At 37.7% G+C, this 26,915-nt stretch overlaps 1 long non-coding RNA gene and 1 pseudogene across 1 annotated transcript in view; one reads left to right on the top strand and one right to left on the bottom strand.

The window, feature by feature from the left end:
• The window catches only part of LOC135274882 (uncharacterized), a 99,843-nt gene that overhangs the window by 49,427 nt on the left and 23,501 nt on the right, over nucleotides 1–26,915 (bottom strand). Inside the window, exons 3-4 of the long non-coding RNA XR_010342611.1 lie at nucleotides 7,948–8,054; nucleotides 3,175–3,292 (exon numbers count right to left, since the gene is read on the bottom strand). This is a non-coding gene — a long non-coding RNA (uncharacterized LOC135274882). The remainder of the gene's footprint in view (nucleotides 1–3,174; nucleotides 3,293–7,947; nucleotides 8,055–26,915) is intronic.
• LOC105734695 (enolase-phosphatase E1-like) lies at nucleotides 14,162–14,707 on the top strand (annotated as a pseudogene).

The raw sequence follows: 26,915 nt of genomic DNA, 5'->3' as shown, positions 1-26,915 counted from the left end.
AGCAAATGGATAAAATATATGATGTAACTTAAGTAATAATATTGAAGTTATATTCAAGATACAGATACCTATGCAATCTTCAACAAAGGATAAATGGCAGAGGTGCAGTCTAATGCTATTTAACTAATTTTAACTAAGCGATATAAAAAGAGAAAATATGAACATTTCCACAGATTCTGAAATACTTCTTCTTAAACATTCTGAACCTACTGTTAATTATTATATGAAAAAATTATCTTGGCTGCCCTTAGATAGGATTGCCTTGCTCTATTATTGATGCAAAATAAAATTTGAACAGAAGTTTTCTGAGGAGGTAGCAGAAAAGTTTTTAGTATAAAACAAGAAAATATAAATTTTACAAAAGATGAAAGAAAGACTTTGCAATATGAAAGATTAATTCAATACTTCAAGAATCACTCTCCTGGAATAGGCATTTATGTTCAAAATATGAGAAAAATATCAAACTGCATCTTTCAGGATAAATTTGGCTGATAAATGTCATATAAAATAAAACTATCAATTAATAAAATCTGTCTTTCCTGTAGTAGTAAGAAAAAAAATGACACAAATGTTTGGTTATAAATTTTTCATCACACCTGAGTAACTTATACATCAAAGTGACACCATAAATAATATATATGAGAATAATTCACATTTGTCTTAGTTTGGATTTCCCCCAGCAGCACACTCTGCAACCAAGATTCTCATGCAAGTTGTTGATTTGGGAGATCTCAGGAGAAACTGGCAGAGCGGGAAGTCAGTGAAGAGTGTTTTATCAAAGCAGTTACCACTGTGGGGGACTCAGACTTGGTGTAGAACATGCCCAAGGGGCAAGAAAGCTGGGGTGTTTATTCATTGGATTTCATGTTTTGAGGGCTGCTCCCTGAAAGTGTTGATTCGTGGACCCTTCCCACCTGCTGGGAACACTGGCAGGGTGCTCAGACCCGAAGAAAGCCCTAAGGCAGTAGCAAAACCATTGCACTACAGGGGTAGGACTTGAGGACATATGGACAGTCTCTTTTTTTTTTTTTTTTTCAGTGAGTGTTCTTCCCTTCCCTGTACCCAAGTGCATCGATTGTCATCCACCTATGAGTGAAAACATGCGGTATTTGGTTTTCTGTTCTTTTTTTTTTTATTTTTATTTTTATTTTTTTATTGCATTTTAGGTTTTGTGGTACATGTGAAAAACATGCAAAGTTGTTGCATATGTGCATTCATGGCAGTGTGATTTGCTGCCTCCCTCCCCCTCGCCCATATCTGGCATTTCTCCCCATGCTATCCCTCCCCAACTCCCCCCCCGCTGTCCCCCCCACTCCCCCGCAACAGACCCCCGTGTATAGTGCTCCCCTCCCTGTGTCCATGTGTTCTCCTTGTTCAACACCCTCCTATGAGTGAAAACATGTGGTGTTTGGTTTTGTGTTCTTGTGTCAGTTTGCTGAGAATGATGGTTTCCAGGTTCATCCATGTCCCTACAAAGGACGCGAACTCCTCATTTTTAATGGCTGCATAATATTCCATGGTGTATATGTGCCACATTTTTCCTGTCCAGTCTATCATCGATGGGCATTTGGGTTGGTTCCAGGTCTTTGCTATTGTAAACTGTGCTGCAATGAACATTCGTGTGCATGTGTCCTTATAGTAGAACGATTTATAATCCTTTGGATATATGCCCAGTAATGGGAAAATGGAATTTCTATTTCTAGGTCCTTGAGGAATCGCCACACTGTTTTCCACAGTGGTTGAACTAATTTACACTCCCACCAACAGTGTAAAAGTGTTCCTATTTCTCCACATCCTCTCCAGCATCTATTTTCTCCAGATGAGACATTTTAGAGCAGGGGTAAGCAAACATTTTCTATCAAGGACAGGAGAGTAAATATGTTAGGCTTTGCAGGCCATTACATACTCTGTCACAGCTATGCAACTGTGGAGTTACCACACAAAAGCAGCCATAGATGATACATAAATGAGCACAGCTGTGTCTCAACTACACTTGATTTACAGACACAAATTTGAATTTCATAGAATTTTCATGTGTTAAGAAATGTTATTCTTCTTGTGATTTTTTTTAACCATTTAAAAATGCAAACACTATTCTTAGTTTGCAGTCATGCAAAAACAGACTGTATTTGGCCTTTGGGCCATAGTTTGCCAATCCCTGTTTTAGACTATGAAGATATTTACCAAATACTTATAAAATCTCAAGGGAGATGACATTCAATTTGTAAGAATACTACATGAGAACATTTAATAACCAACCGAACATAAAAATAGCCCTAGTGTTTCAAAAAATATTTATTTTCATGTTGGTTCACTGCTATATGCTGGAGTTACTGATGAATTATTAAATGAAGTGAACATGTATATGAAAATCCAAGTGGTACAAATCATCTTAGACTTATTTAAAAGCTGATAGAGTCTATCTCATTGACCTGTTATTTTATGTTCTTTTAAGGTAAAGTAATCTTATATCTGATAACTATTAAAACAAAAATGAGGCTGGGCATGGTGGCTCATGCCTGTAATGCCAGTACTTTGGGAGGCTGAGGCAGGCAGATCACTTGAGGTCAGGAGTTTTTGTAAAACTACAAAAAATTAGTTGGGCATGGTGGCGGGTACCTATAATTCCAGCTACTCAGGAGGCTGAGGCACAAGAATCGCTTAAACCTGGGAGGCAGAGGTTGCAGTGTGCCTAGATCACACCATTGCACACTAGCCTGGGCAATAGAGTGAGGTTCAGTCTCAAAAAAACAAGAATGACTATATGACAAAGATTTTTGAGTACACTGTGTTAATTTGCATACTTAAATTAACTGTGAAGTTTAAGTAATGCAATCTTAAAAAGCAACTGCAGCCTACACTGGGCACATTGCGTATAGGGTAGCCCTGCTCTGCAAGAAGCAGTAAAAAAAAAAAAAAAAAAAAAACAAACTACAGAATGTCATTTTATAAAGGGATATCAGTGAACTGGTTGGAAGCTGGGGCTTCTTTGCCTTGGACTGTTTCATTTTTTTCCTTATTTTATTTATTTATTTATTTTTGAGATGGTAGTCTTGCGCTGTGTTGCCCAGGCTGGTCTCTAACTCTTGGCTTCAAGCAATCATCCTGTCTCAGCCTCCCAGACTACTGGGAGCCATTGCACCCAGATTACTTTTCTTTAAATTGCAAACTTACTTGGGTCAGGCGGGGTAGCTCCTACCAGTAATCCCAACACTTTGAGAAGCCAAGGCGGGAAGATTACTTGAAGGCAGGTATTCGAGATCAGACTGGGTAACATAATGAGTCCCCATCTCTACAAAAAACAAAAACAAAAAACAAATAAATTAGCCAGGTATGAAGGCATGCACCTGTAGTCCTAGCTACTCGGGAGCCTGAGGCAGGGGTATCACTTGTGCTCAGGAGTTTGAGGCTGCAGTGAGCTATGATCATGCCACTGCACTCCAGCCTGGAAAACAGAATGGGACCCTGTCTCTAAAAACGAAACAAAAAAGAAATAGATTGTAATTGGAATTTACTTGGAATTGGTTTCTAGGATGAAAGGGAGAAATGCTGTAGATGACAGAAGAACATAAAGTCTCCTCCTCAAAGCATTCCTTTATGCTAACACTATAGCAGGTAAAGTCAGAGTACCAAAGAACCTAAGCTCAATACCGTAGGAGACCAACCTAACCTCTCTGATCATCGTTCATTTATAAAACAGTCATTGAACACCAAGTACGCAAAAAGCTCCTTACTAGATACTGGAGATAGACATAAAAACTTTCCTATTTGTAAAATGGATATAATTATATGCCTTAGAGTAAGCATTCTGAATACACAGATAGGCTTCAAGACATTCTGCTGAAAAATATTTGTTGATTAAACCAATATTTTGCAAATACCTTCTATGTACCAAGCCACAGGTTTACAGCAGAAAACAAACAAACACTAGATAAATTTGATGAACTCATAGGACCTACAGTATATAAAGGATACAGACATTTAACAAGTAAACAAAGAAGTAAAACAATCATAAACGTTTCTAAGTACTAAGAAGAAAATTAGTAGAGTGCTATAATAAAGAGAGACTTAGAAAATTTTGTTCTTTTGAGTATAGTTTGTCAGGAACAAATTTTTCTAAGGAGGTTTCATTTCAGCTGAGATCTGAGAGGAAAGCTAGCGGAAACATTCAAAAAGATGATAGCAAGGGCAAAATCCTCTTGTGAGAAAGAGCTTGATCTGCTTTGAAAACTGCCAGCATGACCAAAAGATACAAGGCAGAATGGAAATGGGGTCAGAGACGAAAGCGGGTGCAGGTCCTGTAAAGGGTTGAGAACATGAAGATATGATTAGAGAGTTAAAATAAGGGTTGAGGCTGACTCCCAATTTTCTGATTATAATAGGACTGATAGTTATGTGTAATTTGCAGAGAAAATGGAGACTGAGGAAAAAGTTTGGGGCTAAAATCTAAAATTGACTGATATATATTAGCTTGAGGTATGTATAAAAGCCCAAGTAGGAATGTCAAAAAAGCATGTAGGTATATGAATCTGGAGTTCAGAGGAGAGATTTTGACTAAAGAAATACTTTGGGAGAGTACTTAGCCTATAGGAATACTTGAGGGAAATATTTAGCATATAGTATTGCAGGGTCTGAGATTATCAGAGAAGGATGCTACATTGTTCAATGAATATTTGCTGAATGAATAAATAAACAACTCTTTTAAATTGTAAGTCATAAGTCAGAGAGATAAAAATTTAAATCTTGACTGTGCCACTTGTGAGCTGTATGACCTTCAGTAAACCACTTAACCATAGTGAGATCAATTTTCTCAACTGTGGAAAGAGAAACAATAATAACCAGCTCAGTGAGTTGGTTTGGGGATTAATGAGATTACAGTTATAAAGTGCTTGATAGTGAGTGATGCACAATAACCTCCAGTATATGTTAACTTTCCTCCACTTTACTTCCACAATACCCAATGCTGTAGGTGAAACTACTGAACCTTTACCAAGTAGCTCCTTCCCCTCTTGCCTTTTTCCCTCCTTTTCTTTCCTTCCTCCCCTGTTGCTGTCTCGTGGGCTCTCTCGCTCTCTCTTTCTCTCTCTCCCTCTGTGTGTGTGTGTGTGTGTGTGTGTGTGTGTGTGTGTGTGTGTGTTTCTGTCAAAATCCATTGAGTGTCTACTACCTATATGTTTAATGCTTCTTTTGGACACTGAGGATACAGCAATGAACAAAAGTGTAGTAGGACAGAACACAAGCAATCTTGTGCTTTACATTACAATAAAAATACAATTAAACCAAAGACCCGCTTAACTAATAACAATGATAAAACTCAGTCACTAAAAGAGGAAAAAAAATTACTTAAAAGCGGCCATAAAAGAATGAAATTTTGTCCTTTGCAGCAACATGGATGAAGCTGGAGGCCATTATCCCAAGTGAATCATCTCAGAAAACAGAAAACCAAATGTCACACATTCTGACTTATAAGTGAGAGCTAAACAATGGGTACATATGGACATAAAGATAGAAATAATAGACACTGGGGACTCCAAAAGGAAGGAGGATAGGAGGGGAGCAAGGGTTGAAAAGTTACCCGTAAGGTAAATGTTCACTATTTGGATAATGGGTACACTAGAAGCCCAGTCCCCACCACTACACAATATACCCATATAACAAACATATACATTTACCCCTAAATCTAAAATAAAAAATTTATTTTTTAAAATTGTTAGTACAAAGAAGAGAAGCAAAGAAGTTTCCCCTAGTTTCTAGAGAAGTAACTAAAAAATTCCACCAATATGAACTCTTCCCTCCCTCAGCATTTTGTTTACCCCAGGCTGTGCCCCATCAAGTTACTTCCTGGATTGTGAAAGGAAGCTCTAAGGAAAGAACAAGGAAGTATACAACTTAAGGCACAATAACAATCACAGGAGCACTTTAATCAGGAGACACAGGAAACTTTTATCTTGAAAAGCTGAAAAAAACTTTAAAAATCTGTTAATCCAGTTTTTCTGTCATAGTTTAACATGAGCTACTGTAATCTTTCTGTTAAGATCAACCACTTTCTCACAAAACTTGAGCATTTATATCCTTAACCTCTTAGACATTTTCCAACAGTAAAGCTGGGACAACACTTCCCATTGGAAAGATGGTTGTGGAACTTCATTGAGACCATCCACTGAAAGCATCTAGCACAGTTCTGGTAGTGACAATTAACAATGTCACTACCAGCTCCTTCGCCTCTCCCTCTTGCATTTTTAAAAGAAATTCTGATATTCACACATGCATGTACACGTACACACACACATACACACACACACCTAGCTCGATCTTTGATAGATCGTGAAAAACTAAATGTAGATTTTATTGAACAAGCCTAATTTATTTTGGGGAAAGAATCTTCTCGTATTAAGAAAAAGAAGGCAGATTTATGTGTAAAATGCTTTCATAAATAAATCAAGTACAAGTATAAAAGAACCCACTCAAGACTAAAATTCTTTCATATAACGATAGGTAGTGTAACAGAAACCTGTCTTTGACTTTTGTTCACAAGTTCTTGAAATCAACATTTTAAATAAATTTATTAATAAGTGCAGAGTAATTCATTTCTTGAAGTCTTAAAAGAGAATCTGAAAAGTTGACATTTGGCCAGCAGATGGCGCCAAACCCCCAACTATTTTTGTGTCAGTCAAAGCACTAAAGTGAATTTAGAGCTAAAGGTTTTCTTTATTGACTTTTATTATTATATGTACAGCCATCTTGAAGGATCATATGAAATAATTTCCTACAGATCATGACTTCGTTATCTGACCCTACCAGATTTTTACTTTGCTGTTCTCATTCTAATCTATCCAGTTGAAAAAGTACCTTTCACCACCAGACCCTCACCATATAAGTTTAGTGAAGAAATTTATTCATTAAATGTTAAACCATGAACAACAAAAAAGTGTTAAATAAGATTTCTCCCAGTTCTCAAATTTTAGTTATTTTAAATCCAAAACAACCCTGTAAAAACTGATTCAAACCAGCTTTCTAGAATCATTAAGGTTTGGGATAGAAAGTAGAATTGTTTCAGATGTATTAATGAGACATGGAAATTTCATTCTTTCTTTCTTTCTTTTTTTTTCTTCTTTTAAGAGACAAGTTCTCGCTATGTTGCCCAGGCTGGAGTGCAGTGGCTATTCACAGGCGCAATCCCACTACTGAACAGCACAGGAGTTTTGACCTGCTCCGTTTCCGACCTGGGCTGGTTCACCCCTCCTTAGGCAACCTGGTGGTCCCTGCTCCCAGGAGGTCACCATATTGATTCTGAACTTAGTGTGGACACCCGATCAGCATAGCGCACTACAGCCCAGAACTCCTGGACTCAAGAGATCCTCCAGCCTCAGCCTCCCAAATAGCTGGGACTACAGGCACATGCCGCCGCGCCCAGCGGAAATTTCATTCTTAAGTACTGTGCATAGCAGTTTCTTTCCAAAGACGTTTACCCTCCATATGTGTCTTCTTTTCAACTTGCCAATTTCAGTACTGTGTATTTTTTTAAATCTGTTTTACATGTTTCTGAATGACACTATAAGATTTAGAGTTTTCATTGATCTCATTGAAATGATTTAGTTTTCAACATTCTATTTTTTATTTTTAAATGTAGGATATAGAATATACCAAAATTATAGATACATGACATTTTAAATTAATAAGTTAGAAATCAAAACATTAGAAATTTTCATTAAGAAATGAAACATATCAATATCGATAGGTTATGCAGTTATAATCTATAACTTCCAAGACCTCAGAAAATTAAAAAACAAAGGTTTATTTCCCGCTCACACTCCAACTTCACTGCAGGTCATTTGGGGCTCCTCGACATCAAACTCACTCTAGGGACCAAGCTAAGGAGTCAGTCACCAACGAAATATTCCTAGTTTCTATAGCACAGAAGAAAAAAGCCAGTAAATGTATACTTGCCCAAAAAGCTTCCATCTGGAGGTGACACATCACCTTCATTGACATCTCTTTGGACAAAACTAGTCACATGGATACACCAAACACCAGCGGACCCAGAAAGTAGAAAGCTGGAAATAGATGACAAAGAGTTGCCATAATTCATAAATATTAAATCATTATACCCACATATAACAATGTTTTGGGGCTATGATACAAAACATTTTATAAGGGTTTCTATGTCCTTACCAAATCTTCTTTGTATTTTCAATCTGTGTAGGGTAAAAGATTAAAGAAAATGTAAAATCTCCTTTTTACAGGTTATTTAAACTGATTGGAGAGAAAAGACATATTTGAAAACAAAAATTCTTATGACAACCAATGCCAGACAATATTCTCATAAGTGCTAAAGCAGGTAAGTGAGGAGGCACAAGGTGTAAGTTAAAGAAGACTAACTGAAAGCAAGGAGATTTTATCTGGGTGTCACCAGAATTGCAATATTTATATTGAAGTAGCTGGAGGACACTGGAAAAAACAGAAAAGACTATGAGAAAAGACAGAGAGGCAGGAATAAATGAGGCTGTTAAGGAAGAATTTTGCAAAATGTTTACTAAGCTTCCCAGACCAGCAAACATTTTCAGAGAGAGGGGGAGAAGTGTGTGTGTGTGTGTGTGTGTGTGTGTGTGTGTGCGCGCTGCAGAGAAGTAGGATGGGTGGGATAATGGAAAAAAAATAATCCTCAAAGTTGCCACCTGACTTTTCTCAAGGAAGATTTTTTTAATTCTTCCATCAACTCAATTTTATGAAGAAAGACTATTTTATCACAAAAAGCTAAAATAATATTGAAATTTTAATTTTGGATAATTTTAGCTTTATACAACCCTAACTTTATCATATTACTGTAGACCAGTAAAAACTTTGGCACCAGCCAGCTTCTGTGACTAACTGACCTGAAATGGAAAGTCCAAATTGAGATTAATAATTTCATCCAGTTGGTAACAAATAACTACTGTACATCTTTTAAGTAGAGAGCTGACTAGAATTGGGGGGTGGAGCTGGAAGAAGGAACCTAGAAGAAGTGAGAACTTCTTGAATGACCCTGATGTAACCCTGAAAGTTACTGGAACCTAGATTAGGATGCAGACAGAGAAAAAAGAGAGGGGCATTTTAGAAAGAAAACCAAAAGGAATCCTTATAAATAAGCCTACTTTCAACCCTTATAAATAAGCCTATTTTCCCACTGGAGGAAAGGTTGTTTTGTTTTGTTTTCAATGGTTTGTATAACAAACAGATTTCTTAAATGTCTAACATATCAAAATGTTTCCTAGATCTTGAAAAAATGCTATATAAACAAAGCTATAATCCAACAATGAGAAAGAAAAGTATTTCAACATCCTCCATGGATTGGAGGCTATCACTTAAACTTTCATCAGGTAGACTTGAACCATGGGGAATGCAGTAAACTGATCTTGTTTATGTAACTGTAATCTCACTTTTGTTTTTACTTTTATTGTGACACAGCTATATGAAAACAAATACTTAGGAATAGCCACGTACTAAAGTATGAGATGATTAGTTATTTGTACCTGTGCAACTCTGAAGAAGGAAAGCATTATTTTGCTTAGGCTACAAGTATTTATCAAGAATTACTGAAACTGGCTGGGCGTGGTGATGGGCACCTATACTCCCAGCTACTAGGGAGGCTGAGGCACAAGAATCACTTGAACCCGGGAAGCAGAGGTTGCAGTGAGCCAAGATCATGCCACGCACTCCAGCCTGGGTGACAGAGTGAGATTGCATCTCAAAACAATTAAAAAATTTTAAAAAAAGAAGAAATTTTGAAACTAAGAGCATATTTTATCTGCAAGTAGTTTTAACCTAACTAAATCACAGCACTTTTCATCGAAGTAAAATAATACTTGATTTTTCTGGGGAAAAAAAGCTTTTTCACATTAATTAACTTTCAAAGCATATTTCTTTATACAGGGCATTCTTCTTCACTGCAAATAAATCAACAGATGGCATCACTTTTTTAAGATGAATAAAAATCCAGCATCCAATCAAATTCATTATAATGTTATGCATCATTTTGGAAAATGCCTACTGCCATATGTTTTTAAACAATAACAATAGTAAATTTACCCTCTGTTTTAAATGTAAGATATTTCAAGCTCACCAAAACATTCACAGAATAATAGTAGAAATATCTAGGTCAGGCACAGTAGCTCACGCCTATAATCCCAGAGCTCAGGAGTTTGAACCAGCCTGGCTAGCATGGTGAAACCCCATCTCTACTAAAAATACAAAAATGGGCGTGGTGGCAGGCTCCTGTAATCCCAGCTACTCGGGAGGCTGAAGCAGGAGAATCACTTGAACCCAGGAGGTGGAAGTTGCAGTGAGCTGAGATCGCCCCATTGCACTCTAGCCTGAGTGACAAGAATGAAACTACTTCTCAAAAACAAAAAAAAAAAACAAAGAGAAAGAAAGAAAGAGTTATCTAAGTACTTCCTATAAGCTTTAAACATAAAACAGAAAATAAAATAGCCTGGGCACATACACACTAATCAGATCTTTTTTCCCATCCCAGAGATAAACACTATCTCAATTTGATGAATGTCATTATTATCACACATGTTGTTGTAACTTTGCTACATATGTAAGCATCCATAACCAATATACAATATTGTCTGGCACATTTTAAAACTTTACATATATCCTTTCCCATGTTCATTGTTTCACTCAAGATAATGTTGAGATTTAGCCACAGGTTGATACATATAACTATGGTTCATTCATATTTTCTACCACATAAAATTTACTTAATCATTTCCCTATTGTTTAACAATTAGATATTTTTCCATAGTTTTATTATGAACAACACTGCCATCACCATCTTGTCTCAATCTCCTCATATGCACATGCAAGACTTTCTCTAAATTCCACATCATTGCCCACTAAAGCCTCTCACCAGAAGTATCTTTCTTCTCCTCCACACCAACACGACCTTTTATGAAATTTTCTGATTTCATGTAGTCTGTGTGTGAAATGATGTCGCATAAAGATCTTAATTTCCTTTTTCCTGATTACAAGGGAGGTTAAGCACATTTGCCTCTTCATCTCTTTATCTGTTTCTCTATTAGTTGATGATTAGATTGTTTTTGGAGACGGTGTCACTCTGTTGGGCAGGCTGGAGTGTAGTGGCACAATCATAGTTCATTGCAGCCTCAATTTCCTGGATTAAAGCAGTCCTCCCACTTCAGCCTTCGGAGTAGCAGGGATCACAGGCTCAAGCCACTGCCCAGCTATAGAGGTGAAGTCTCACTGTGTTGCCAAGGCTGGTCTCCAACTCCTAGGCTCAAGTGATCCTCCAGTCACCTTCTCAAAGTGCTGAGATTACAGGCATGAGCCACCATGTCGGACCTTTTATTTCTAATTTTGTAAGTATCTCTATATGTTTGCAATATCATTTCTTTGAAAGCCAATAATAAGCACTATAAATATCTCTATCTATGGCACATATATTTACTTCTTAATGCTTGTCTTTAATGCACATGAAGTAATATTATAGAAATATTCATGTACATACTCACTATGCAGCTTGCTTTCTTTTGCTTTATGGTGTTTTTTATATCTTGTGCCTTGTTTTTTTTTTAATTACTATTCTAAGGGCATAGTTTTCTTCTAGAAATTTTAAAGCTGTTCTTTCACACTAAAGTCTTTTATACACCTAAAGTACATTTTTTGAGTATGATGTTAGGTAAGAATCTAATTTTATTTGTTTCCATGTGAGTGAAGAATTGCCCTGGCATCATTTATTGAATAATGCATTGTTTTTTCCTTGATTTTTATAGCATCTCTGTCATATATCACATTTCTAATATGTGAGCATCTGTTTCCAAGCTCTCTATTCTTTTCCAGCCAGCAGAAAACTTAAAAGGAGCAAAGCTTTATCTCACTCTTATCACTCATTATCTGAATTTTTCTTTAAGTTATATATAAATTATGAGAAACTTTACATCTTCAAAAAGAATGAGAAATTAGCTTGATAAAATAGGTCTATGCTTTATTTTCACCAACTTATCAGTGTAAATTTTAATACAAAACTCTGATTCCCTAAGAAATGTTTCACTTTCTTATGATCATTTGAGGTTAAAACAATCAATTTGAGATTTTTTTTTTTCCCCTTTTCCTTTTCCACCTGTGATGTCAGTCAATGAAATGAACTGTTCCACAATGGCAAAATCTGCTGAGGAAGAGTAGGGGACAAGAACATACACCACAATTTGGGTTCATTGTTCACTTTATTTCTTCTCTCTTCTGGTTCTTCTGTTGTTTGTTAGACTTTTCTCCTATGTGTCTTCCTCAAATGTGATCCCCTATTTAAGAGGATGAGTGATGATGGAGTATGGGATCTCCACAGCCAGATCAGTTTTGTTGAGTCCTGGCTCTGTCACGTCCTAGCTGTGAAACATTGGACATATTACATAACATCTCTGTGCCTCAGTCTCCTCGCTTGTCAAGTGTAGATAAAAACGAACCTACCTCACAGGGTTATTGTGAGAAAGAAATGAATTGGTATGATTAATATATCTAAGGCACTGAAGAAGTAACGTCCACTGTCTTCTGGCTGCCTGAGTGGTACTAGAGAACTGATAACCAAGTCCAAAATTTTTTCCTATCTAGGATTTGTTCTTTCCATCTGAAGTCTTATAACATTTTCTATTAACAATTGGCAGTAGGGATTTTATCATTATATACTAAGTAGGTTTTTCTTCAAGTCTCCAGCCTGGAACTTGGTGAACTATTACCATCTGCAAGCACTTTTTTTTTTTTTTTTTTTAGGCAGGGTCTCTCTCTGTCACCCAGGCTGAAATGCAATGGCCAAATCTCAGCTCACTGCAACCTTTGCCTCTAGAGCTCAAGCAATTCTCCTGTCTCAACCTCCTCAACAGCTGGGACTACAGGTGTGCACCACCATGCCTGGCTAATTTTTGTATGTTTTGTAGAGACAGGGTCTCACCATGTTGCCTAGGCTGATCTTGAACTCCTGGGCTCAAGCCACATGCCTGCCTTGGCCTCTCAATGTGCTGGGATTACAGGCATGAGCCACCACTCCCAGTCTTTATCTTACGGAACCTGTCTTGCCTATTTGTTTTATTATTATCTGACTTCTTTTTTTCTTCTTCTGGAACTACCATTACTCACATGTTAGGCCTCCTGGACATATTTCCTAAGTATCTTCCCCAGATTTCCATCCTTTTATATTTTTATTCTGTACTTCAAGAAATGTCTTGGTCCTCATTTCTAGACAACTATTTCAGATTTCAACAGTGAGCAGAGCATCTGTTGCTCTACTAAATTATTTATTTGGATTTTTGTTTTTTTAGCTCCAGAGGCCTCTTCCGTTCAACACTTTTATTTCCTTGAGTGCTCTTATTATTTTTAAATTCAAGATTTCCTTTTTCTTCTCCCAGGAGCTCTATTTCTGTGATTGTTCTGCTGGGTCAGCCCCTCTGGTTCCTGACCCCATTTAAATAGGATGTTATTTTTCCTTTTGGCTCAGCGGGTTCACTTCTGTTTGCTAGAGAACCCTGTATGGCAGTGGTCCTGCAGGATGCAAGGCAAAGATCCTGTCAAGGTGACGAGTGGAGGAGCAGGCAGAAAGTCATTGCCCTCCTGCAGCAACTGAAGGAAGCCACCCTGTTATCTGGCCCCTCAAAGATCTCCCAGCCTCAACAGTAGGGACGACTCAGCGAACCCATTCAACTCCTTCTTGACTTTTTGGAGGCCAAGGAGACTGAATATACTTGTGCTGAGCCTGTACTGACTTTCTCCCTGAGGGGGCCAAGGTCTCTCCTGGATCCGTGGCTTTCTGGTTCTCCTATGCCCTCCCAGCCCCAGGGCCTCACAGCTTACCTGCACTCTTTCTGAATTGGGTTTAAGAAAAGCACATAGGCTGCCCACGTGGTCTCGGGCTCCTTCCCAGTACTGCTCACGAGTTCAGGGCTCCTGGGCAGCTGCCTTTTCCAGTGCCAGTTCCAGGTGTGCGGAGGTGTCCTCTCCCCACGCGTAGCAGGCTACACTTGGTCGCTGGCTCCGAGATCGCGCTGGGCCGTCGGAAGCCCAGGACGGTACCGGGGGCCCAGGGCCGCAGCGGCAACGGCAGCCGCAGCCAGCGCCACGGCCCTCTGCCCTCCCCAACAGCAGGCCGAGTCCGGTAGTAGCATCCGGAAGGGAAATGGTCGTGCTTACGGTGCCCGCCGAAGTCACCGTGATCCTGTTAGACATCGAAGGACATTTTACTTCCTTACATTGAAGAAAATGTTAGAGTATCTGCAGACATATTGGGAAGAAGAGGAGTGCCAACAGGATGTCAGTCTTTTGAGGAAACAGGTTCTTTGCAGATGTAGTTCCAGCAGTCAGGAAATGGAGAGAGGCCGGAATGAAGGTGTACATCTATTCTTCAGGGAGTGTGGAGGCACAGAAACTGTTATTTGGGCATTCTTCAGAGGGAGATACTTTTGAGCTTGTTGATGGTCACTTTGATACCAAGATTGGACACAAAGTGGAGTGAAAGTTATCGAAAGTTTCCAGACAGCATTGGGTGCTCAACCAACAACATTTGTTTCTGACAGATGTTACTCGAGAGGCCAGTGCTGCCGAGGAAGCAGATGTGCACGTAGCTGTGGTGGTGAGACCGGGCAACGCAGGACTGACAGATGATAAGACTTACTACAGCCTCATCACATCCTTCAGTGAACTATACCTGCCTTCCTCAACCTAGAGGAGGTTTGCCAAGGCAGACCACAGTTCCCCACACAGTTGACCCTGTAGTGGCTAGGTTTATTCTAATGGTAAAAGTAACTTACTTAAAAAACATATATACACATATGTATGCAAGTATATATATATGTGTGTATGCTCAAATTAACTTCCACAGGTACGTAAGTGAAAGAAGTCTCACTTCAGTGAACACAAAACTTATTTAAAGATGCTTTATGTGTAGAAATTGTTTGAAATCATATTCTAACCCTTACTGAGGGCAAAGTGTAGTTAATAGAAGAAACTACTAAATACCTATCTAATGTGCTATGTTTATCAAGTTGTGTACTAAAATGAAAAGTTAGTTTTCAGAAATTATCCAGAAGCCTTGTTATTTTAAAAAGGAAATATTTCAAAGACTTATTTCTAATAATAATTCATTGCCCCTGTTTGTGTTTAAAAGATTATAATAGCTGTATTTCATATTTTCCTCCTTATATCTAGCAAAGATGAAAGTATTTCTTTCTGCTTCAAAAGAGTAAAATTGGGAAAGAAAACTTACTTGAGTCTTGATCAAACAAGTGTCTTTTACTTAAGAAGAAACTTGGGTAATCACTGTGGCACCCACAGCAAGCAGTTGCCTTACTAATGAAAAAGGTGCACTGATGTTAACAGCTAAGACAGAGATGTGGTTCATAATGCTCAACAGAACAGTTCTAATCCCTCCAGGTGTAATCATTATAGATTTTATAGTTGCCTTTCTAACTATTTAGCAAAGTTTGAGAATATGTTAATTGCTATTTACTATTAAAAAAAGTTTTACTGAAATCATTCTGTAAGATTAAGATGAGCCCTAATATGTAAGATTTTCCTCTGGAATGGATGTGAAAAATAGAAATTTTATAACGGCAGTATTTATCCTGGTTTAATTCTAATAGGATGTCATGTTAATTTCATGTTGTGATTATAAAAGCATTTTCTTCTTAAAAAAAAAGAAAGAAAGAAAAGAAAAGCACATAGACTGGAACTGGGAGTGGAAGTGAACCAAAAAATGTTCCAGTCACCATCTTCACAGTATCCCCGTATGTAATTTATAAAAAATAAAAGGAAAAATGCTTAAAAAAAAAAAAAAAAACCCATTCACAGAAATGTAGAAGATAGGATTTTTATGGGGGGGGGGCAGTTTTGTTATTTCTATCATTTCCAAATATTCCAAAACAAATATATCTAATTTTAACAAATAAAAAATGTTTTGAGGCTAGGCGTGGTGGCTCATGCCTATAATCCCGGCACTTTGGAAGGCCAAGACAGGTGGATGGCTTTGAGCCCAGGAGTTAGAGACCAACCTGGGCAACATGGCAAAACCCCATCTCCACTAAAAATACAAAAAAATAGCTGGGCATGGTGGCCAGTGCCTGTAGTCTCAGCTACTCAGAAGGCTGAGGTGGGAGGATCACCTGAGCCCAGGGAGGTCAAGGCTACAGTGAGCCAAAACCATACCACTGCACTCCAGCCTGGGTGACAGAGCCAGACCAAGTCTCAAAAAACAAAGAAAGAAAAGAAAGTTTTGTGCTACTATTCATGTTAAAGCCACCGGAAGCTTTTGGTGGCTGGCTACCTTTAGACCATTTTAAAAGTCTAAGCTTATTATTGGCAAAAACATGTCACATGCTTCAAATAATAAATGTTACTACTATGATACATTTTGGTGAATTAGAATAAATTTATAATCCAAGTTATTGAATTAAACATTAGGATTAAAATGAGATCCAACAACTATTTCACCATAATATGATACCTTAAGTTGTTATATGTGATAATTGACTACAGATAACTTTATGCAGATTTCAGTGTTCAGTCATACATATTGGAATTGTTAAAAGATTGTGCTGTTAGCAATAGCTCACTTCTATAAATGGCCAATAAAAATTTTCTATTTCAATAGGTGAAGCACTATAGAAAAAATGCCTGAGGGATAATAATTTCTATATATTCTTTGAATTTCTTGTCAATTAAAAAAACATGTACATGACTTTAAAATTCAACCAATGCAAAAAGGAACACAATGAGAAATAGGCTTATCTCCTACCCAGACTTCCCAGTCTCCTTCTCAGGTTGTAACAGTTTCTTGTGTACCACTCTATAAATGCATTTAAATATCTTTCTAAAAAATGCAAACATACAGTACACACTATTCTGCACCTTGGTTTTTTTATAAGCAACAATATTTCTTGGATATCATTTCATATTTTTGAATGGCTGTGTGTAGTGATCCATTTCTGTATAATCAGTAAACATGTTTCCCATGTCCCTGACTATCCACAGAGGTCATTTTTTTTTAAATAATGAAAGCTAACACTTACATAGCACTTAACTATGTACCAGGGACCTTTATAAGGTAAAGATTATTATTATCTTCATTTTACTGATAAGGAACTGGGGTTCAAGGTTTTACAAATAGGAGAGCCAGGATTCAGAAAAGATTTGATATAATATTCTATTTAAGTTTTCATATTTTTATACTTTAGAGGTATTTAGTCATTATTATTCTCCTGTATTGAAAAAGATATTACAAAATGACTATTTGTCTTTTACCAACTGCTGCTATTTCTGACATGATTTAGTTTCCCTAAGCAGAATTCCTTTCCACTTTCATATATCCTCCTTTGCCTGGTTTGTAACAGGCCAGCGCCCTCATTATGCCCTGCAAAAGGCCCAACTCCTGAAGACCCTAGCAGTGCTTCTATTTCCCAGGCCATTTCCTTTTCTACAGCTTCAGAGACTCCAGCTCTTTCCTGCTGACATGATGTGTATATAACAAGTCCTCAAGTAACATTGTTTTGTCCATGTCATGTTGTCATAATGTTGGTAAGGAAAAAAAAATCTATTCCCAGAAGGGCCACTGTCCGTGTGGAGTTTGCATGTTCTCCCCATGTCTGCATGAGTTTTCTCCAGGTAGTCTGGTTTCCTTCCACATTCCAAAGATGTGCATGTTAGGTGAACTGGCATGTCTACATGGTCCCAGCTTGGGATGGTGGCCTGGCCAGGGCTAGTTTCTGCCACGAGCCCTGAGCTACCTGGATAGGCTCAGGCCACCTGTGACCCTGAACTAGAACAAGTGGGCTGAAAAAGGAATGAATGAATGAATGAATGAATGCAAATGATTGTAAAATAAACATTCTTAGAGTCTACTGTAATCATACAAATACATGACAATAAACGATGCCATCTAAAAGTGCTCAGTGAGCCTGTCATATTGGTTGTTTTTGAACTGCCTGATAGTAGGAGGTGCTCCTGACAATTTTCACTTTGAAAACATGTATTCCTTGATTTAACCCCCCACAACTACATCAACATTACTCATTGATTCACCAAAAATTGGTTAAATAATTATCTTGCTTGTTTTTATTGATCTTTCTCAAATATATATATATAGCTCACATTTATTTCAATGTTTAATATTAGAAGTGTCTTGGGTCTTTATTTAGAAGTTTGGTGAGATTTTTGTGACAAAAATAAGCGTTGTAGGAACTTAACTCTTGTTTATATTAATTAGCCTATAGTAAAATGGGTTTTTTTGGCGGTTTTTTGAGACAGAGTTTCTCTCTGTCTAGAGTGCAGTGGCACAATCTCAACTAACTGCAACATCCACCTCCGAGGTTCAAGCAATTCTCCTGCCTCAGCCTCTCGAGTAGCTGGGATTACAGGTGTGCACCTCCATGCCGAGCTAATTTTTTGTATTTTTAGTACAGACAGGGTTTCACCATGTTGGCCAGGCTGGTCTCAAACTCCTGACCTCAAGTGATCTGCCCACCTTAGCTTCCCAAAGTACTGAGAATACGGGCGTGAGGCCATGGACCTCAGCCTAAATTTGTTTTATTATATGTTATTTTGCTTAAAGTTGAAGTTTCCAGGAAGCCATCCACATCAAGTGAGGACTTACTGTACCTAGAAGCTCTTCTCTTAGGCTAGTGGGTGTTAGACTAACTGTAAGTCAAAGTAAATTTGAATAGCCGGTATCTCTCAGTCAGGGGCTTGTTTTCATTGTATTCTGCAGCTTCCTTGAGTGAAGAACAGCTGAGCTAGTTTCAGTGTCAAAAGAGCCTTGGTGGTGACTGCAGGATTAGAGTAAGATGAAAGTCATCACTCTTTCCTGCCCTGGTCCCAAGGCAGATATCACTAATCAATCTCTTCACTCTATACTGCTGAGACCTGATTAGGTTTCACTGTATTCTCAATATAGTGTTCTAGGAAACTCTCAGGTGACCCTCTAAATCTACATAGTCTAAGATTATGCTATACCAGCTTTAGGTCAAATCACAGATGAAGCAAATTGCATTCTTACATATTGGCATTTCCTTTTCATTATACATAAAATGATTCAAATATTTTGTTTTTATTACTTCTCCTATTTTTCAAACTTTATTTTTCAGGGGTGTAATATTATTTATTTAATATCAAAACGTGGACAATTTGTCTTTTCAATTATAGAGTGCTTTTAAATGTATTAATAATAACAGAGAACAGGGATCTCTGAAGAACTAAAAATTAAGACAAAATAACCACTACTACAGTTTAGTCACTGAGTTCTCATATTTAATCTGAATACATCTATTTAAGTGAGTTATCTATAATCAGGGCTTTCTTGAGTTAATTGACTGAATTCATCTGTGATGTCTCAGAAATGCACAGTTACAACAGTATCAGGTGGTAGCTACACTTGCTGTGAAATAATGTTGTGCAATATATCTTACAAGGATATAATAACTTTTGTTTACTGTAAGTATATGACTAACCATCTAATATACCCTGGATTCTGGACACTAGAAGATAATGTGTCAGCCTAAAAAGGTAAATAAAAATTAGTTTATATTTTATTGTGATTGAAATGGAAACAAGTCTACATTACAGGAACATATTTATTTAAGTTTTAACAAGAGGCCCATGGTCTAGGGAATGCTGGCTGAGGCCCTAGTTTGCCTTAACAGTGGCACTTCCTCTAGAATGCACTTTGCCAAAATAAAAAGTTGAAGACTGACCATGGGCAACAGTAGAAAGAGCTGGGCTTTGGAATCAATCAATCACTGCTCAGTCTTTACAGGAGTATATTTATTTAAGTTTTAACAAGAGGCTCATGGTCTAGGAAATGCTGGCTCATGAGGCCCTAGTTTGCTTTACAGTGGAACTTCCTTTGGAAGGCACTTTGCCAAAATAAAAAGTTGAAGATTGACCATGGGCAACAGTAGAAAGAGCTGGGCTTTGGAATCAGTCACTGCTCAGTGTCTTACTAGGTATAGGATGCTGGGCAAGTTATTATTATTCTAGAGCCTCCTTTCCTTCATCTGTGAGATAAAACTAATATTCCCTAACTTGAAATGATGATGTCATAAGATTAAAAGTCAGTATCTTTTTTTTTAAGACAGAACTTTATTGGTTTCTTATGAAGTGTTATTTCTGCTGTTTTCGTTAGAATTGAAGCTGAGAAGACAATGTTGCACAGGCCTGGGTATGAGAAGTGACCTCCAGTGTTAATTACCAAAAAGTCTACAAAGCTAGATTGAGTGATTGGCCTCCTATCCAGTTAGGATCTCTGACTCAGTATTTCAGACCTCCAAATTGGCTTGTTCTTTCCAGGTAAATATGATTGCCCAAATGCTGATCCTTCGGATGCATGCACTAAACATTTATTTCCATTCTGTCACCCAGGTGTCTACAATGCTTCTCTGCTACTCTACCATCTGCAACTACTCACACTGTCTGTGCTTTATTCTCTTTGTAGCTTTTCCATTATCTGAAATTACATTCATTATTTAACTGCATCATTAAAAGTATACATTTATTTTACCACTTGATCCTCAGTGCCTAGAAAAGTGGCTGGAACATACAGTGAATTCAATAAGTATTTGTTAAATGAATAAATGGCTTAAATAATGTACTCTGTGCAGCTGAACATAAAACTCAGCTTTCATTCAAGAACTATTAAGTAATTCACTCACAAAAATATTTTTGGGCAATGTTGATTTTACTAAAGATTTTGTATGGGAAATGGAGAAAGGATTTATACTGGCACTCTTCATTAAAAACTACTCAACCTCACAGATAACAAAAATAATGCAAATTAAAAGTACACCAAAAAGCCTGAGGTATTGGAGGCTATGAAGAGTGAAGAGAACTTCTGCTAGAGATTAGAGTGTTGGGGAGGAAGTTCCCAGGCACAAAATCTAAGTGCCTGACATGAAATATCCAAGTAAGAAAGGTATTTATGTGGGGGGCAACAGTGTGAGACTTGTTACCTACAGGGATGTTGATCAAGTATGTAGGTATATTAAGGATAACACGAGCCAGGACTTCCACTGTGAGAGAAGAGTGTTACAAATATGAAAGGGAGAAAATGAAAATGGATCTGGTGATGTTGGATAGGAGTTGGAATAGGTATCAATAATAGTTGTTTATATACAGAAATAAGTAATTACCAATGTAAATATGTGTCTGTTTACTAAGAGGGCCTTGGAAAAGACACACCCCACGAGCCAGCAGCACATATAGCACTCAAGCTTTTATATTTTTTTGGAGATGGGGTCTCACTCTGTTGCCCAGGCTGAGAGCAGGGCACAATCTCGGCTCATTACAACTTCCATCTCCCAGGTTCAAGGGATTCTCCCACCTCAGCCTCCTAAGTAGCTGGTGTTACAGGCACCTGCCATCATGCCCAGCTAATTTTTTTATTTTTGTAGAGACAGGGTTTCACCCTACTGGTCAGGCTGCTTTGGAACTCCTGACTTCAGTGTGCAATCTGAATTGAGTTCAAGGAAATGTCAGGTAAACCCAAATTAAGGGACATTTTACAAATATCTGGTCTATCACCTTTAAAAGTACCTAGGTCATAGAAATGAAGGAAAGCAGAAGGAACTGTTTCAGATTAAAGGAGATTGAAGAGGTAGGGCAGCAGCTAAGCACAACATATGATTCTGGACTGGATGCTTTTGCTATAAAGGACATAATAGGGACAATGGGCAAAGTGTGAATGGAGTCTGAACTCCATTTGAAGTCAGTAACATATCACCTAATGTCCTGATATTGATGGTTTCACAGTTGACCCTCCATATCTACAGGTTCCATCTGTGGAATTAACCCACTGTGGATTGAAAATATTTGAAGGAAGAATATAAAAATAATGCAATAAAAAACAATATAACAACTATTTACATAGCATTTGTATTGTATTATATATCATAAGTAATCTGGAGATGATTTAAAGCAAGCTTATCCAACCCACAGCCTATGGGTCACATGTAGCCCAGGACGACCTTGAATGTAGCCCAACACAAATTCATAAACTTTCTTAAAACATTATGAGTTGTTTTTTGGGTATTTTTGCAATTATATTTTAGCTCATCGGCTATCGTTAGTGTTAGTGTATTTTCTGTGTGGCCCAAGACAATTCTTCTTCTTCCAATGTGGCCCAAGGAAGGCAAAAGATTGCACACCTCTGATTTAAAGTATACAGGAGGCTGTGTATGGGTTTTATGCAAACACAACACCATTTTATATAAGGGAATTGAGCATCTGAGGGGGGATCCTGGAACCAATCCCCCATAGATATCAAGGGAAGACTGTAGTTTGATATGTAGGAGAATGTACTCGTTTGTTACATATGTAAACCTAAGGTATTCTGGGGTACAAGGATATCATGTTGGCAACTTAAACAGTTCCATGGGGGCAATGTTCTTTATACTTGCAACTTTTGGATACATTTGAGGTAGCCTCAACATTTTTAAAAATTTAATTTAAAAAACTAAAAAGGTATCATTTGTCACCTAACAGATTTGTGGAAATGTAAAAGTTTGACAATACACTGTATTGGCAAGGCTGTGAGCAAATAGACCCTTTTTTTTTTTTCTTTTGAGATATGGTCAAATATTAAAAAAAAAAAATACCAGGCTGGAGTACAGTGGCACTCCAGTGATCATAGCTCACTGAAGCCTCAAACTCCTGGGGGTTTAAGGGTTCCTCCCACCTCAGCCTTCCAAAGAACTAGAATTCCAGGTGCGTACCCCAATGCCTGGCTAATTTTTAAAAATTCTTTTAAAATTTGCTGTTTTGCCCAATCTGGTCTCAAACTCCTGGCCTGAAGCAATCCTCCTGCCAAAATGCTGGGATCATAGGCATGTTCCAGCACGCAGCCCAACACTCATTTATTTATCTTAAGGATATAAATCAGCAGAACTCCTTAGAAGGGAAATGTCTATCAATATTACAATGGCATATGTCCTTGATCAACAATATGACTACTGGGAATTTACCCTATGGGAATGCATGCACTAATGGAAAATAAGATCTGTATAATGTTACCCATTTTAACATTGTTGTAAATACAAATAATCAGAAAAAAGTTCATAAATAGGTTAAATTAAGTATGATACATTGATAAAACGGAATACAGTGGGGTGATGAAAAAGAATTAGAAAGCTCTATTCAGTCATAGGAAAAATGTCCAAAATATAGAGCATAGTAAAAAACTCTAGGGTACAGAACAATATATACAATATGCTAAATTCAGTGTCAAAAAAGCAGAGGAGAAAATAAAAATCAATAGGCATGTTTGCTTATATTTCTTTAAATTCTAGAAAAGCACATAAGCAAACAATAATGGGTTACTTGGTAGATGGACAGGTGAGAGCAGTGAGGCCCCAGAATGGTAAGGAGACTTTCTGGCCCACTTTCTACACATCTGTTGAAACATGGGTCTCTAACATCTATTCACAGCATTAATTTTGAAAATCTCTCATGAGAGACATTTTTGTTTCCCAAATACTTTCCTTTAACCAAGCAGCTACCTCCCTTTCGTCCCCACACAAATGATCCAGAAAGCTGGCTGTCATTTCTTTTCTCAGTATTCCCCATAATTTCACATTCCATTCTCCTCATAAATATCCAGCAACGCAGCCCTGTCCTAAATTCTACTTCCAAACCTATTTATCAATCTTTAGGGACACAAACAAAACATAGGCCCCTAATTGGAAAGCAACTTGTCCTTATTGGTTGTGGAGAGGTTGGTGGGTAAGGGAGAACTACCCACAAGCAGTTTTATTAAAGTTTTTTTTCTAAATACAATACATACAACCTTTGCCAAAGAGAAACTCTGGTCATTGAGATTTGTTCCACCTCAGTGAGGTACTCATTTACTCATGAGTGGTGCCCCTCTGTCCCACACACAGTTGTATCCACCCCAGGACCTTCTCCTGCTTTTCATTTTGGTGGGTCCTGATTTGCATGTACCACCATCCCTCTTATTTAATGTTGAGTTGAGCTGTATGTATCTCTAAATAGGCCAAAGGCTCTGTCCAAATTTGGAGAAACATTTAGGAACTAGTCAAAACTGAGGATTTTTGGCTCAAACTCAAGATGAGAAGGATAAACAAACCCTGCCCAAATGGAATCTAGTTTGATATATTTTCCTGTCTTTCTAATTAAAGCCAAATGTTTGACTATTTCCCAAATTACCTCTGATGAAATCTACTGTATCATTTCATCTTATAAAAGCAAACAAGTTTGTATTTACACTGTTAATAAATGTATTTCAATGCATGCTAGTTTTTCATTTTATTTGCCATGAGGTGTCATGAATCTCCACTATGGGCTGACTAATACATCTGCTCCATGGGCTACACATGTACCAAAGAACTGTGGGAACCAGAGGTGGTCAGAACACAATCTCACACAATATTACACCTTTATTTTTCTCACTGTCAAGAATACAGAAGAGGCCAAGACGGTGGCTCATACCTGTAATCCTGGCATTTTGGGAAGCCAAGGAGGATCACTTGAGCCCAGGAGTTCGAGACCAGCCTGGGCAACACAGTGAGACTTCATCTCTATTTTTTAATAATTTAATTTAATTTTAAAAGAATACAAAAGAGCCAGGGGAAAAGATCTCAGTATATTAGGGATCAGTTGACATTAACAGTGGAAAGTGAAGTCTTCTGACTTGATATTTCAAAACAATACTAATACTACTGATCCTAAACATTTTAGCAATGCATTTCAGAACCTACTATAGGCTTTGCCCCATTTGATTTCCAAAATTTGAGGTGGATATAATTATCCCCATTCTATCAGTCAAGAAATGAAGACTCAAATGATAACTGAATTTCTCCAAATCACACAATGAAGAAGCAGCAAGTCTGCAAGGTGAATTAGGCTTATCTTCAATGATCTGAGTAAATCTCTAGGATTATAAAGTTTAATGATTCTATTAGTAATGGGTATTTCCAAGTTCAAATGAGTTTAAAATTTTATAAGGCTATCTAATGCCTCGAGAACATTGTCTGTGGAGGCTGGGAATTCTAGAAAATAGGAGCTAAAAAGGTTAATTTATTCTGACAGAAGGATGATTAACACTAGGTAAGATTACCTATCTCTAATTAACCTAGTCCATTATTGAGTTCTTAAGAAGAATATGGATAGCAAAAATGTCACTCAGAAAAAATTCAGTTGAGAAACTTTGAAGACAGTACTGCTCTGGGAATGATAATCGTTATATTTGTTAGCCATTGGGAATGCTTAAAATCATTTTCATATTTAAGCCAGAACCTAAAATACTTCTTAACTCAAACCTCTTTAAGGGAACTATGAGGCTTAAGATTAACAAATACATTTTAGCATCAACTTAAATAAAAAGTGCCTTTCAAAAGTTTTAAAAGGAATTTTTTTTTTTAATTAATCCCAAATATGCTTATATACAAAGGACTTCTAATAAAAATCGTTAAACATTTGCAACCAGGCATGGTGGCTCACACCTGTAATCCCATCACTTTGGGAGGCCGAGGCAAGTGGATCACAAGGTCAGAGTTCGAGACCAGTCTAGCCAACATAGTGAAACCCCTGTCTCTACTAAAAATTCAAACATTAGCTGGGCCTGCTGGCAGGTACCTATAATCCCCGCTACTCAGGAGGCTGAGGCAGGAGAATCCGTCTGAACCTCGGAAGTAGAGGTTGCAGTGAGCCAAGATCCCACCATTGCACTCCAGCTTGACATATTTTCCTGCCTTTCTCTATCATCTGTGAGATACTGTCTCACAAAAAAAAAAAAAAAAAAAAAAAATCGTTAAACATTTTACTGTTATGTTCTTGACCAATGATTTCATGATAGGCTTAGCCTCTCTCCTTCACTCTGACACCCACGTTATACCTATTATGTTCTGACAGGATGTAAAACAAAACAACTATAATATTATTCATTAATAGTAATTTTGGGGACCTTGAAAAGTTAATGCTAAAGTTTCCTAACTTAAAAATCTTAAGCATTGAAAGGATCCATATCCTGTGGGTTAGAGTTTGTTTTTGCTTTTCATTGTAGATGACAGTATCAAATAAAATATTATGCCAGGCACAGTGGCTCACATCTGTAATCCCAGCACTTTGGGAGGCCAAAGCAGGTGGATCACCTCAGGTCAGGAGTTCAAGACCAGCCTGGCCAACATGGTGAATCCCATCTCTACCAAAAATACAAAAATTAGTCTGGCACGGTGGCACACGCCTGTAATCCTAGCTACTGGAGAGGCTGAGGCACGAGAATCGCTTAAACCTGGGAGGCAGAGGTTGCAGTGAGTCAAGATTGCACCACTGGACTCCAGCCTTGGCAACAGAGCAAGACTCTGTCTCAAAAAAATTAATTAATTCATTAACTAAAATAAATAATAAACCATTAAAAGGGGTTTTTTTCTTTTGTCTTGGAATTGTTATTATAACTGAAAAAAATGATGACAAAAAGTCTTAAAGATTCCATGCTTTCAAAGGCCTCTCCAACCACTGGGCCTAAACCTCTCTGAGGGCTTACTCAGACACAAAGGAACCACCTCTGCTACTCCCAATCAACATTTCAGCCCTGAGTGAGTGAGCAGGAAAATATTTTCTCTCAACCCACTAGAAGGCAAGTGAAGAGGGAGTTTCAAAGGAATACAGAGTGGGAGTGCTTAATGACTGACAGTTACTACCTAGCAGAATACTTAGAGAGTCAGGAACCTAGAGATTCACCCAAGCCTGTCTTCAAAGTTTGCTAAGCCTAGTGAAAGAATCTGTGGGAGAAACTGACATGTGTCTTTTGGAATTTGGAAGCATACCTCAACACCAAGAATTGCTCCTGATTCTTTCCTGAAGATTTTGAAGAAGGAAGACTTGTGGGCAAATCCTAGAAAAGTGGAATTTTTTTTAAAAGACCATTATTGTGG

This window comes from Aotus nancymaae, unplaced genomic scaffold (genome assembly GCF_030222135.1).
Source record: "Aotus nancymaae isolate 86718 unplaced genomic scaffold, 86718_ANA_hifiasm-v0.15.2.pri h1tg000014l, whole genome shotgun sequence".
In the NCBI taxonomy this organism is placed as follows: domain Eukaryota; kingdom Metazoa; phylum Chordata; class Mammalia; order Primates; family Aotidae; genus Aotus; species Aotus nancymaae.
The sequence above is the reverse complement of the archived record's forward strand: the minus strand, read 5'-3'. Positions and strand labels throughout refer to the sequence as shown.